The 12,418-nt window shown below is 46.7% G+C and overlaps 1 pseudogene; it reads right to left on the bottom strand.

The window, feature by feature from the left end:
- Window positions 1-3,535: 3,535 nt before the first annotated feature.
- On the bottom strand, window positions 3,536-3,652 carry LOC136642479 (5S ribosomal RNA; annotated as a pseudogene).
- Window positions 3,653-12,418: the final 8,766 nt, after the last annotated feature.

The raw sequence follows: 12,418 nt of genomic DNA, 5'->3' as shown, positions 1-12,418 counted from the left end.
TCCTCTGCATCAAGTCAGAAATTTCTTATTTGTTCTTTTCCAGATAATACCAGATATTAGAATTGGGTTCAGTGTACTGAAAGGTTCCCTCTGGCCTTCTTGTGACACCATGTAAGTATGCTGTATTTAGGAACGTTGGGAGCCCATGATCTCTAGCTTCCTTAGATGCGTTATATATATGAGCTAAAAGCTACCATGAAGCCTGAGCTTTTCAACAGGAATCGTGTCCTCCATCTTGCCCTTCCTCCCTGGTAAATTAAGAAAAAGTGAAACCTTTCAAAAGTGATTGAAAGGTTGCTCAAATGCAGTTACAGATTTAGCTGGAGTGTTTCTTCATGATTAACAGTCTTACAGAGCTGTGATTTGTATTATGAGAATGGTTCCCTTCAAGCTGTACGGCTGCATGGCCGTCCACCTCAAAACCCAGCTAAGCTGAGCTCTGCACAGCTCGAACCTTGGTGTTCCAGGTAGTTTGGCAATGACATGTGATGCCATTGCTATGTGTCTGGAAATGCCACTGAGCAGCTGGTGCAGCTGGTGAAAGGGTCCTTGAAGTGTCATGGGCCCCTTAGGGAGAATATTATGAGATCTTTTATTTCCTTTTCCCCCGTGTTTTCTTCTCCTGTAATCCTTGCCAAATCCCCCAACAGATTCAGGGACCAATCCTACCCAATTTTCCAGCACCGGTACAGCTTCAATGCATCCCCAAGGTAAGGGGACCTCAAGGAGGTCTCTGTGACTACCTCCCCACCACAGGATGCAGTGCACTGGCATGGCTGTACCGGCACTGAAAAATTGGATAGGATCGGGCCCTCGGTCTTCAGGGTTTCAGTGCTTCAGGGGATTTACCACATCTTTTGGATTTTGGAACAGAAACATCCCTACTGGAATATTTAGTATGTACAGTATTCTAGGATCAGTTGCACTGAGCTGTTTTCTTTGATTTTGTCTCCCCCATATTCATTATGCTCATTAATGTTTCTAAAGCAATACAGCGTAATATAATTTGCACGTTTGCTTATGTGTTTCATTTGAATAATAATTATGCAAATTAAAAATTCACATACAAAGGAAGGGGGGAAAATAACATGTAATGGGGGAAGGGGAAACAAATCTCAAAATCACCAGTCAAGTTGATCTTGGAGGAAATTCCTTCCCATTGTTATCGATATGTACAAGGAATCTGTAAATACAGTATAAACAGGCAGGTTCAGTGTTGTGATTGGTTCACCAGGGTCAAAATGTAAGAAAACACTTTCTGTTCTCTCGGGGTGGCCAAAACCACACACTTGAGGCAGTGTGGCAAGTGCTGTGTCCTCTTACCTAGGGATGTGCCAGCCTCTGCTCCTCCCACTCTCTGGAATGGAAAGAAAAAGGGGAATGGAACAGAAGAGGATTTAGGGAGCAGAGGAGAGTAGTGAGCTAGAGAGACTCTTCTATAGTTCCTGTTCCTCTTTCTTTTCCAATCCAGAAAGTGGGAGGTGGAAGAGCATCTTGAGTAGGTGGACAGAGGTTGATGCACCCACCCATCTGTTGCTTGAAGCAAACTATCTCAATTAACTTCAATGGTGGGCCAGGCTTGTTTTCTATTGTTTGGATGAATGCCCTTCGCTGAAGGACAGGTTTTGGTGCTTTTCAGAAGTGGGGTACTGGAGCTGTCCCTAAGACTGCGCTTGGTTTCAGTGCCAAAGTCCTAATTTAGGAATAGGAAGAAAAGGAAGATCAATTCCAGAAAGGCCTCTTCTGGCAGAAGTTCTTCTCCCAGCTAATTTGCTTCCCACGTTTTAGCATGAAAATACTCTATCTGTACACACAGAGTTAAAATACCATCTCAGCCACTGGATGTTCCTGTGTTAACAATTCCTGCTTCACCTTGATTTCTACCTGATAAATATAATACACTCTGATGAAAGGGGGTAGGATCTGAATGGAGACTGGCTTATCGGCCGCAAAGGTCTGGCAGACTCAAAGGCTGGAATCAAAGGATATAAATATTTACATTTTTAAATGGACTTGAAATGTGCATTAGATTGGAGGAGGCATCAATCCAGTCACTTTAGCGCTGTAATTCATCACCACGGAGCACCCTCAGTCATTTTTATGTCAGAAAAACAAATTTGCTGCGCAAGGAGGTTAATGAAATTAGATGGCAAATGCTCAGCAGCCCTTGATAATAGATGGACAATAGGCTCCCTGGCTGCTCACTGGCTGGGGGTGATCAGTACATCCACGGTAATTATACTCTTAAAAACTGACTTGCAGAGAGAGAGAAATGCCTAGGCAAGGTCCAGGGTTGTCAATTGTCCTGATTTTGAACAGTCTTAATATATCGGCTCTCTCGTGCAGGATGGTAAATTACGCTGAATTTTTAAACATATATGCAGAAAAGGAAAATATTAAATATTAAAAAAACGATTATCTTGATTTTCCTGTCTTCATAGAAAAGTCCAGGATGTCATACAAGAGGGGTTCCCAAAGTGTGAGTTGCGATGCCTTAAGGTGTTGTGGCACACTCACAGGGGCACTGAGGGATGTCACTGGTGGCCCCTCCTACTTCTTCACCCAGGTAACGCCACCTTTGATGTCACAAAAGCTCATGAGATTTGGGCTCCACTGTCTTAGATTTTTCAAGATCCAAAGTAGCAGTGCCCAGCTGATCTGGGAAGAAGAGGCTGTGGGAGGTGGGGGTGGGTGGAACCAGGGAAGTTTTGGAATCATTGGCTTACAATCAAGCAGAGAACAATAAAACAAAAATAAATGAAATAACAACTTATAGTAAATCAGTAATGTCAGACATCATTCAAGAAACACAGAGCCAGGCAAAATAACTATGTAGAGAAAAATGCCCTGCCTCCCCTTCTGGCAAAAAAAAATCCAACAGATAGTGCACAAGTCAGCCACAGAACTAGATCAATGACAGACTTGTTGAGAGAAACAAAACAAAGGCATTTTATGTCCCTGCAGAACGCCAGAGAGGAGGTAGTCATCCTGATCTTTTGGGGATGGGACTGCCATAAACTGGGCACCAGGACAGAAAAGGCCCTCTCATATGTCACCACCACCAACACGTCCAAAGTGATAGCACTCACCAACAGGTTCTCCCTAGTTGACCTCAAGGGGTAAGAACCTAAGAAAATCCCTTCTGGCTCAGGCCAAATGTCCATCTAGTCCAGCATTCTGTTTCCCATAGTGGCTGACACTGTGGAAACAGAAATGTGGAGAAAATGGCATCCTTCTCTCCCACTGCTGTTCTCTTATTGCTGGCATTCTGAGGCATCCTACCACAGAAACTGGATGTAGCGCATAAAGATCATGACTAATAGCTATTGACAGACATGCCCTCCATGAATTTATCCAATCCCTCATCCAAACTAGTGACCATCACCACATCCTGCAGCAAGGAATTCCAAATACTAATTATGTGCTGTGTGAAGAAGTATCTCCTTTTGTCCGTCCTGAATCTCCTGCCAATCTGTTTCAATTAATAAATGCATTGGTTGGTTGGCAACCTTCAGTCTCGAAAGACTATGGTATAAGCCTACAGCACCCGGTATTCCCAGGTGGTCTCCCATCCAAGTACTAACCAGGCCTGACCCTGCTTAGCTTCCGAGATTAGACGAGATCAGGCATGTGCAGGGTAACAGTTGCTGCCAATAAATGCATTAAAGAGGAATAAAACTTCTCTCTATCCATTCTTTCTATACCATGAATTAATTTACATCTCAGTCATCCCCCTCCCCATTCAGTGGTGGACGGAGCAGGTGGCTGGGAGGAGGACCCTGGGCCCCAGGTGGCAGGCCTCAGAGGGGTGTCAGAGGTCACTGGTGCTTGAGGGGGTCGGCAGGGGCGATTCGCCCAACTCTGCAACACTCTGGGTGTTTCCCAGACTCTCGGCAAGTGGAGCATAGTGCTTGTTGCTTAAAATGGTGAGCACTGTGATGTTGGGTTCACCTGCCTTCCCGAGCGCCTGTTTGGCTCTGAAATTGAGCCTTTCTGGAAACAGGGTGTGTGTGTGTGTGTGTGTGTGTGTGTGTGTGTGTACTGTAGCATGAAGGCATGGGGGTGACATGATGACTCAGGGGGGTGATGTTTCCATGTCACTGCATCGACCAGTTTCAAGTGCCAGGAGGCTCCAGGACACTAATGCTCCTAAATGCTGTACCCTGACCTCGTAAGAAGGTACTCTAGCCCTAATCATGTGGTTTGCCCTCCTTGGTCTTTTTCAACTCTGTAATCTCTTTTGGTGTGTTGATGAGCATAAGAACAGCCCTGTTGGATCAGGCTAAGGCCCAATTAGTCCAGCTTCCTGTATCTCACGGTGGCCCACCAAATGCCCCAGACAGCACACAAGACAGCAAGAGACCTGCATCCTGGTGCCAATTCCTTGCTCCTGGCATTCTGAGGTCGCCTACTTCTGAGCACTGAATACAGTATTCTAAACACCGCTGAACAATAGATTTATATAGGGGCAATATGTGGTAAAAGGCACATTTCATGCTTATCTGGTGCTTAGTTAAGCAGCAAACCTGATTAATCAGCATCTGTATGGTGGGTAGAGATGCCAGTTAAAAAAGTAGGTTGCTTAATGAAGTGTGAAGCATGTAGCATTTCCAGGCAAGTTACCCTGGAGCTCCTGGCCTTCTGCATCCTGCCTAGCAACTGACATTTAGCTTCCAGACCAGTCAACTACGTTTCACATTGTCATTGGTGCTGGTGTGCACCACGACTGCTGCCTCCTCCCCTGCGCTGTCTCCAAGTCCATTTGATTAATGTTTGACATCTGCAATCTTCGCATCCAGCAGGCAAGTCATCAGATGATCTACATGCCATCTGATCTACATGACCTACTACTTGTGTGTAGCCTGATCCTGTCCCTTTGCATCACTCCTCAGTTCCATAAGCAAAATATGTGGTGAGGAGCAAGGAGACCCATAGGGAAAGCAGAGGCTTTCCCCAGAGCAAGAGAACACAAGTTCCCTTAAGAGACACATGGCCATTCCTGAGCTGCCTGGCATGCGGGCTAAAATGGTGCCAAAAATAACTGCTGTTGCATCCAGCGCACCCTGCTGCCACCTCCTCGGGAGGACTTATAGCCCCTTCCACTGGATAAAGTGAGTAGCCCTGCAATGGGGCTAGCTGAATCTACAATGACCCAAAGGTCGATATAGAAGTAAGAGACTCTGTGTCAGGCAGGTGGCCCGACATAGAGGCTCAGGATCCCGCCTGCCTCCCACCCCACTCCCTCCCCTGGCACGCCTCCTCCCCACCCTCTCCCTTCCTTCCCTCCACCTACCCCCACACCCTCAACTACCTCTCTGTTGCCTTGCAGTCTGTGCGACTGCCAAGCAGTGGAGTTCCGGTGCTCCACCGACGCTACCACAGCACTGGCCAGCACTGGACTACCACTGGCGCGCCACTGGTGCTAGGGCCTGCAAACATGCCTTACGGCACATTTGCGGCAGTACGCACCGGCACAAAGCCGGTGTGCACTCTTTAGGATTGGGCCCACAGACAGGCAATATCTTTCCAGGGTTTTGACATACCTTTTATTTTCCTTACCTGGAGATACGAGACAGGGGCTAAATCCAGGAACTTGTACATTCATAGTAGGTGTTCTACCACTGGACAGCAATCCTCCTTCCCCTTTAAAAGTGTATGGATGCACTTGGATTCAGTGGGAAAGTACTACACACTTGCACCCACCCTGCTTGTTTGAAGTGGCACATAAATACAACCAGTGGCCATTCGGATTAAAGGAAGGCCTTGTTCTTGTTCACAGATTATCATTGCCATACTTGGGTGCTTTTACTTTGGATGTCTGCAAGCAGCAGGACAGGCAGCAGGCGTTTGGGCCTCTTCAGCCTAGAAAAGAGGCGCCTGAGGGGGGACATGATTGAGACATACAAAATTATGAGTGGGAAGGATAAAGTGGCTAGAGAGATGCTCTTTACACTCTCACATAATACCAGAACCAGGGGACATCCGCTAAAATTGAGTGTTGGGCAGGTTAGGACAGACAAAAGAAAATATTTCTTTACTCAGCGTGTGGTCGGTCTGTGGAACTCCTTGCCACAGAATGTTGTGACAGCATCTGGCCTGGATGCCTTTAAAAGGGGATTGGACAAGTTTCTGGAGGAAAAATCCACTACGGGTTACAAGCCATGAGGTGTATGTGCAACCTCCTGATTTTAGAAATGGGCTATGTCAGAATGCCAGATGCAAGGGAGGGCACCAGGATGAGGTCTCTTGTTATCTGGTGTGCTCCCTGGGGCATTTGGTGGGCCGCTGTGAGATATAGGAAGCTGGACTAGATAGGCCTATGGCCTGATCCAGTGCGGCTGTTCTTATGCTCAGGAGGTGCAGGGAGCCCCATGCATCCTTCTGCAGGGCTCCCTGAGGCTTAGAATGTTTAGAAACAGCACACACCAACCTGGAAATGGTTTGCACGCACTTTTTCTCATTCTAACACTCAGAGAGCCCTGTGGAGAGCTGCGTAGGGCTCCCTGCACTTCCTGCTGCTTGCAGAACACCCAAAGTAAGTAAAACCTTCGTCCCCCTTAGCAACACGATCCTGGGGATCACGTTGCTGCCTCCCCCCTTCCCCGCCCCTTAAAGGGACAGGAGAAAATTTATATAAACTGGTGGGTCATGTGACCCACCAGTTTGAGAACCGTCGCTCTAGGTAATCTACAGGCATGCTGCAACTGTGTGTGTGTGTGTGTGTGTGTGTACCAATGCGCGGTATTTTGGGCAATGTAGCATTCCATGTTATTCTACTGTACAACCACCTTGCAAATGATCTCAAACCCCCATGTGCCATGCAAGCATCCCACTGAGACAACAGGAATAGGCACCAACCTGTAATTACCTAGTAAAGACAATCAAATCACACACATTCAAGCCACCTGTGGTTCTAAATGACGAAAAGTGTTAGTTACACTGTTGTGTTTCTATAGCATCTCTGGAGAAAAACAGAGGGCATAATGAGCCACTAGGTTCCTGATAGGCTTGCAAGAGGCAGAATTAAAACACTCACAATTTAGCCCTACCATGTTTCCAGCAAAAAGACCGAGGGGGATCACAATTAAACTTTCTCACTTCCTCTTAATTTGCACAGATGCAGAGAGGGAAAATGAGGGCAAGGGAGAGAAAGGAAGAAAGCTTCAAAAAAAAAAAAAAAACGGAGTTAGTTTTACAACCTGAACTCCTTTTCCTTCCTCCTGACAGAAGAGGGCAGGCAATGATCCAGAAAAAGTGAGTCCCCTTTCACAATGACCCAATAAATAAGGCTATAACCAGGGCTAGCCCAAAACCTGCTGATCGCTTGCGGTGGCTTGCCGAATGCTGACTCCCTTACCTGATGTGCCAGCCTCTATTCCTCCCAGTTCCTAAACAGGAAAAGGAAGAGGATGGAGCAGAAGAAGTGTGGAGGAGAGTGGTGGGATAACCCATCACCATCCTCTGCTCAACACTTCCTCTTTTGATCCATCCTGCTCTTTCTTTTCTGGTCCAGGGGCTGAGAAGAGCAGTATTGGTAACTGGAATGATGAAGGTGAGCACCCTGTACCAATCTGCTACCTGAGGGTACCACCACAGTTGGTCTCATGAATAGGATGGCCCTGGCCATCCTTGTGGTCCACAAGCTCAAGGCAGACAAAATACCCACGATTTTGTTTTCTCATACGCCAAATCATTTGCATTGCCTGTAACTCATGAGCAATAAGCAAACTGGGCTGTGGTGATCAATCTTGCTTGCCTATTTATGCTGGCCCACCTACAAGGGCTCTGCTCAGCATAGTGAATGTTAAATAAACCCCATCTTTTGAGGTATCAGTGTTTGGGGTGAAGGAAACACCACTCAATGTGGTATTCATTTGAGATTGATGAGAACGATTGGTGTTGTTCAGAGCAAGCGCTGGAATTCATTTCATTTCTGCTCTTTAAATAAACGCGCCAGCATTTCACCAAACTCTGCTCCTGATGGCTTCACGACTGAACGTACCAAGCCCCAACTAGAAAATGGTGGCATTTTATGACATCAGTCATTTATACCAACCTCTCTCTGCTTATTTGGAAGCAGCTCAATGAATGGAAGGTAGCTTTAAACTTTTGGAAGCAGAGCAAAGAGGCCAGGCCAGAAAATGTGACCTATTACTATTAGACTGCATTACAGGGGAAAATGGCAGGATTATTAGTTCATATCTACTTGGTGAGGCTTTCAGTCTTTCTCTTTGTGCAGCTATTCCTTGGCAAAATGCATCCGTGAATCAGATTCACAAGTGTTAATCCACATAGGAGTTGCAGCCACACATTCATACCCAGGGTGTTTTCGTTGGGTTTTTTTGTTTTTGTTTTTTTGTGGCAAAAACCAGCCTAGTCCCTCCTCCAGAGCTTTCAGCCATCCTTCTTCACAGGTATCCCAGCAGCACTTGCCCAGCAAAAGGAGTGGAAGTTTCCCTGTGAGGGCTTGCCCTTCTGAAAGCAGAAAACTTCCTAATTCAGGCACATCATGCACTTTGCCATGCCAGCATTCACAGGGGTGTTGTTTACTACTGTTATTTGACCAAGAAAGTGAGATCCCTCCCAGGAGGAACCCCTTTCCAAGTGTCAGCAGCAGGCAGGACAGAGCATGATCAGGTGGTGGCAAAGTGCAAGCCTCCAGACTAAAAGGCTGCCCCTTTATGGCTTCTAGCCTCCAGGTAGGGATGCAGAACTCAGGAGGGATGGTCTGTGGGCAAGTATTTAAGGCGTCACTCTATCTGCAGTTCGTTAGAGCCACTTGCTTTTGTAGAACTGTCAGGGGTAGCAGCCGTGGACCTCCACAGCTCCGTGCCCGGGGCAAAGCTCTGTGATGGTGCCCCCATGGGCTATCGCTGCCCCTCTGTGCAGAAATTCGCCCCCCCTACTCACCAGAGGTTCACAGAGCCTCACGCGACCTCCTCCCACACCGCAGAAGCCTCTGTGAGGTTCCCCTGTGCTATAAACTGTGCTTCCGGCAAACCGGAAGCATAATTTCCGCCCCCGTCGGGAGCCTCAGAGAAGCTTCTGCGGGGTCCTGGCAGCTGGCGCCTGGGGCACTTGCCCCAAGGAGGTCTATGACAGGCACGCAACTGAGGGGTAGCATTAGGCACCTGTCCCTTCTCACCTTTGTGGGCTTCTGCTTATGGTTCAGGCACAATGCCAGAATTCACTGATATTTGCTTGCAGGGATGTCTGTTATGGAGGTTGGAGTAAATAAGATTCTCTGGTTGCTGCCCAGTGAGTCCCCCTTTATCCTGAAATCAGAAGACTAGGTGGCTACAGCTTCTCCAGCTTTGCTATCCCACCAAAACACACATCATTCTTCATCTCCTCTTAGGCTGCTATAGTGAGCAGAGCAGGCAGGCTGTGGCAGACAAAAGAACTAGAGGAGAAACAAGAGTACCTGTAGCAGCCTTGTCACTTAATTTGGAGACTGGTTTGAAGGTACCAGAGCTTATCTGGGTTGCAACCTGGTTGCAACCTAAGTCAAGATGACTGCCCAGATATACAGAGAGTTAAACCTATGGAGGGAAAAGGTTGGCAGGCCCTGATTATGAGAAGGAAAGAAATTAATAAATTCAGACTCACTGAAACTCCCACACAAGGGCCTCACATTTGAACACCGTAATCTGATTTCTTTTGCATAGTGGAAAAACATCACTAACACAGATGAAAGGAAGATATTGAGGGGAATGCCTAGTGTTTCCGCCCATGGGGGAAAACTGGGATACAGTGTTTGCCTCTGCAGAAAAAACCTGGAAAGATCAAGGGGTGAGCTTTGGAAGCATGTCCCCATTGGGGCAGCATCCCTGGCATGCTTCCATTGGGGTGGTACCTGAACGCAGCCTACAACCTTTCTTTAACGTCTGCACAGGGCTCATATAACAGGCTGCGAGTTCCCCAGTTCCATCAGTTCCCCTTCTCCAGGAATATTACTGTGGGGGGCACACAGTGCCCATACAATGTGGGAGCACCAAACTGAAAATGTGCTTTTTGGAACCCACCATTAGGTGATTCAACATTCAAGGAGGAGGGGAAATAGGGAAAAAAAAAAGTCTTTTATTTGGAGATAACATAATGCTGTGAGCGGGAGGAGAAGCCGAAAGAATGCGAGGGAGACAGAATCATTTATATATTTCTTTTATCTCAAAAGCCCATGTTTCTCTCCTACCACACATTTTGTAGGTACATAAGATTACCAAAGTGATAAGACGCTGAAGTGATTGTTTAAGCTGAAATTGACTCTCCACTGCGTTTGAATTAAGCAAAAGTAACCCAGAGCACCATTGTGACAACTTTAAAGGATCCACGTTTTAAAGCTGCTTAAACCTAATAGAAGGCTCTCGTCTTTTTCACATCCGCTCTGTATCCTTTCAGATAATCATCTTGTCTGCCTGCCTGCACTGACAGTGGAGGACTGAAAACAAACAGTAATTTAACAAAGAAAATATTCCTCTTTATTTCCGTTTTGTTTCTATCTCTCCCATCATCACAGTATTGGAGTACTTGAAAGAGTCTTGATTGCCGTGTATTTACAACTATCTGTATAAATATTCCCTATACGTAACACAGGTCATTAGTCTGGTTGAGTGCACCAATTTCGGTCTCAGTGATGTTTAGGGCTGCTTCACACATTACAAGAAGTGCTGTAAAGCAGGTTTTGGGCTGAAAATGAAATTCTGCAAAAATGAACACGTGCAAGGAGACACAGGAGCCTTCTGAAGCGCAGGTATAATTCGGAGCGGGCGGGTGGGGAGCAGGAGGTGGGGCTGCGACCCGCCAGTTATGCTGGATCCCAACCCCCGCCCTCCTCAAGAGGTGGCACAAGTTCGCGGAGATACATTGGGGCCAGGGTGGCTTACCTGGAGGGAAGGGGAAAAGTTTCCTCTTACCTCTGGCTGAGCCACTTTGGGCACTTATCCTGCGCTGGTTACATCACAAGCCTCCTGGCTTGCCTGTTCCAGCACAAGATAGGATTGCTCCCTGTCATGTAAACCTGGGGCTGCCTATGGGTCTCCTCAGACATACAACACCTATTTTTGTGGTGCCACTGGAACCACCACTCCTGCCTCCTTCCTGCCTCCCAAATCCTCCATGTCCAGAAATTCCCCCATTCCTCCTATTCCCATCCTTACCATCGTCCACCCCCACCACTGCCTTACTGATGACAGACAATGTCTCACTGCTGGGTGCTGCATTGGTGGTCTCGTTGCTCTTGCCATTAGCAAATGTGATGGCGTTTTTGCTGGCAGAACGCATGTTCTGCTGGTGGAGCCCCACGGATAGGATAGGATTACCCATGTACCATTCTTTCTTTCTTTCTTTCTTTCTTTCTTTCTTTCTTTCTTTCTTTCTTTCTTTCTTTCTTTCTTTCTTTCTTTCTTTCGGCTCCTTGTTGGAAGGACAAATTGCGATAACGTCTAACATGCAAGCAAATGATGTGGCAACCCAAGAACCTGAGGATTTGTATTCCATAGATAGATTTTAAAATCCAGCATGGTTATGAGTTCTTGTTGTCAGGCACCACTCTCCCTGACATCGTGCAAGTTCATTTTGGGAACAAGGATGAGAGGTCAGGAAGGAAAGGTGAAAGCCAAGTGTTCATCATACCCTCTTGGAAGCTGTCCTTGTTCCATCATCAGAAGATCATAAATGAAGTCACATTGCAGCACAATGATTATGGAAACAAGAACTCTGACCTTCTAGACACTTCTGTGCGCAGGGACCACTCCACCTCTCTGATCTTTGGCTCCTCTCTTTTTTTAACTAAGAAACTTGTTCAATCTTGTTGAAAAACATGAAGATTTAAAAAAAAAAATTCTTGTTTCAAAAGAGCCACTTAGGTAGATGCCTCTGCTCTGTGTCTTCTGCCCAGAGCCAGAAACATATCATTATGATTTTAGGGAAGAAAAACATGAATTGAGTGACACGTAAAACAGGGCAAGTGCTGCCAGGCACTTTAGAGCGAAATGAACTGACTTCTGACTCAAAGAGAAAGGAAGCAAATAAGTCTTATACTCCTGTTCCAGGGCAAGAAGGAGCAAGTCTTTCTTCCCAAGGACAGGAGCTGCAATCAGTGAACCTTTTAACCTCTAGAGTAACAGTCTGCATCTGTTATGCCTACACAGTATGTTTGGGTTTCAGGGTCCTTGTTCATTATGCTGTGGACAAAACATCCTGCAGGAGGGCACACATAAAATGTGCATGAATTGCCTATTATTAAAACCTCTGGAGTGCCTATCTTCTGGAGCTTAACGTGTTTGGACACACGTTTGTAGGATTGGGTTGCCGGCTGGAGTGCTTTGCGACAGCAGAATGGAGTTCGGCTGTCGCAAAATGGCTGTTGACAGAGCATGGAGCACTCCGTCGGTGGCCATTGGGAGTGCTGCCGCAAGAG

This window comes from Tiliqua scincoides, chromosome 2 (assembly GCF_035046505.1).
Source record: "Tiliqua scincoides isolate rTilSci1 chromosome 2, rTilSci1.hap2, whole genome shotgun sequence".
Lineage (NCBI taxonomy): Eukaryota > Metazoa > Chordata > Lepidosauria > Squamata > Scincidae > Tiliqua > Tiliqua scincoides.
Note: the sequence above shows the minus strand (reverse complement) of the source record. Positions and strands in the feature narration are given on the sequence as shown.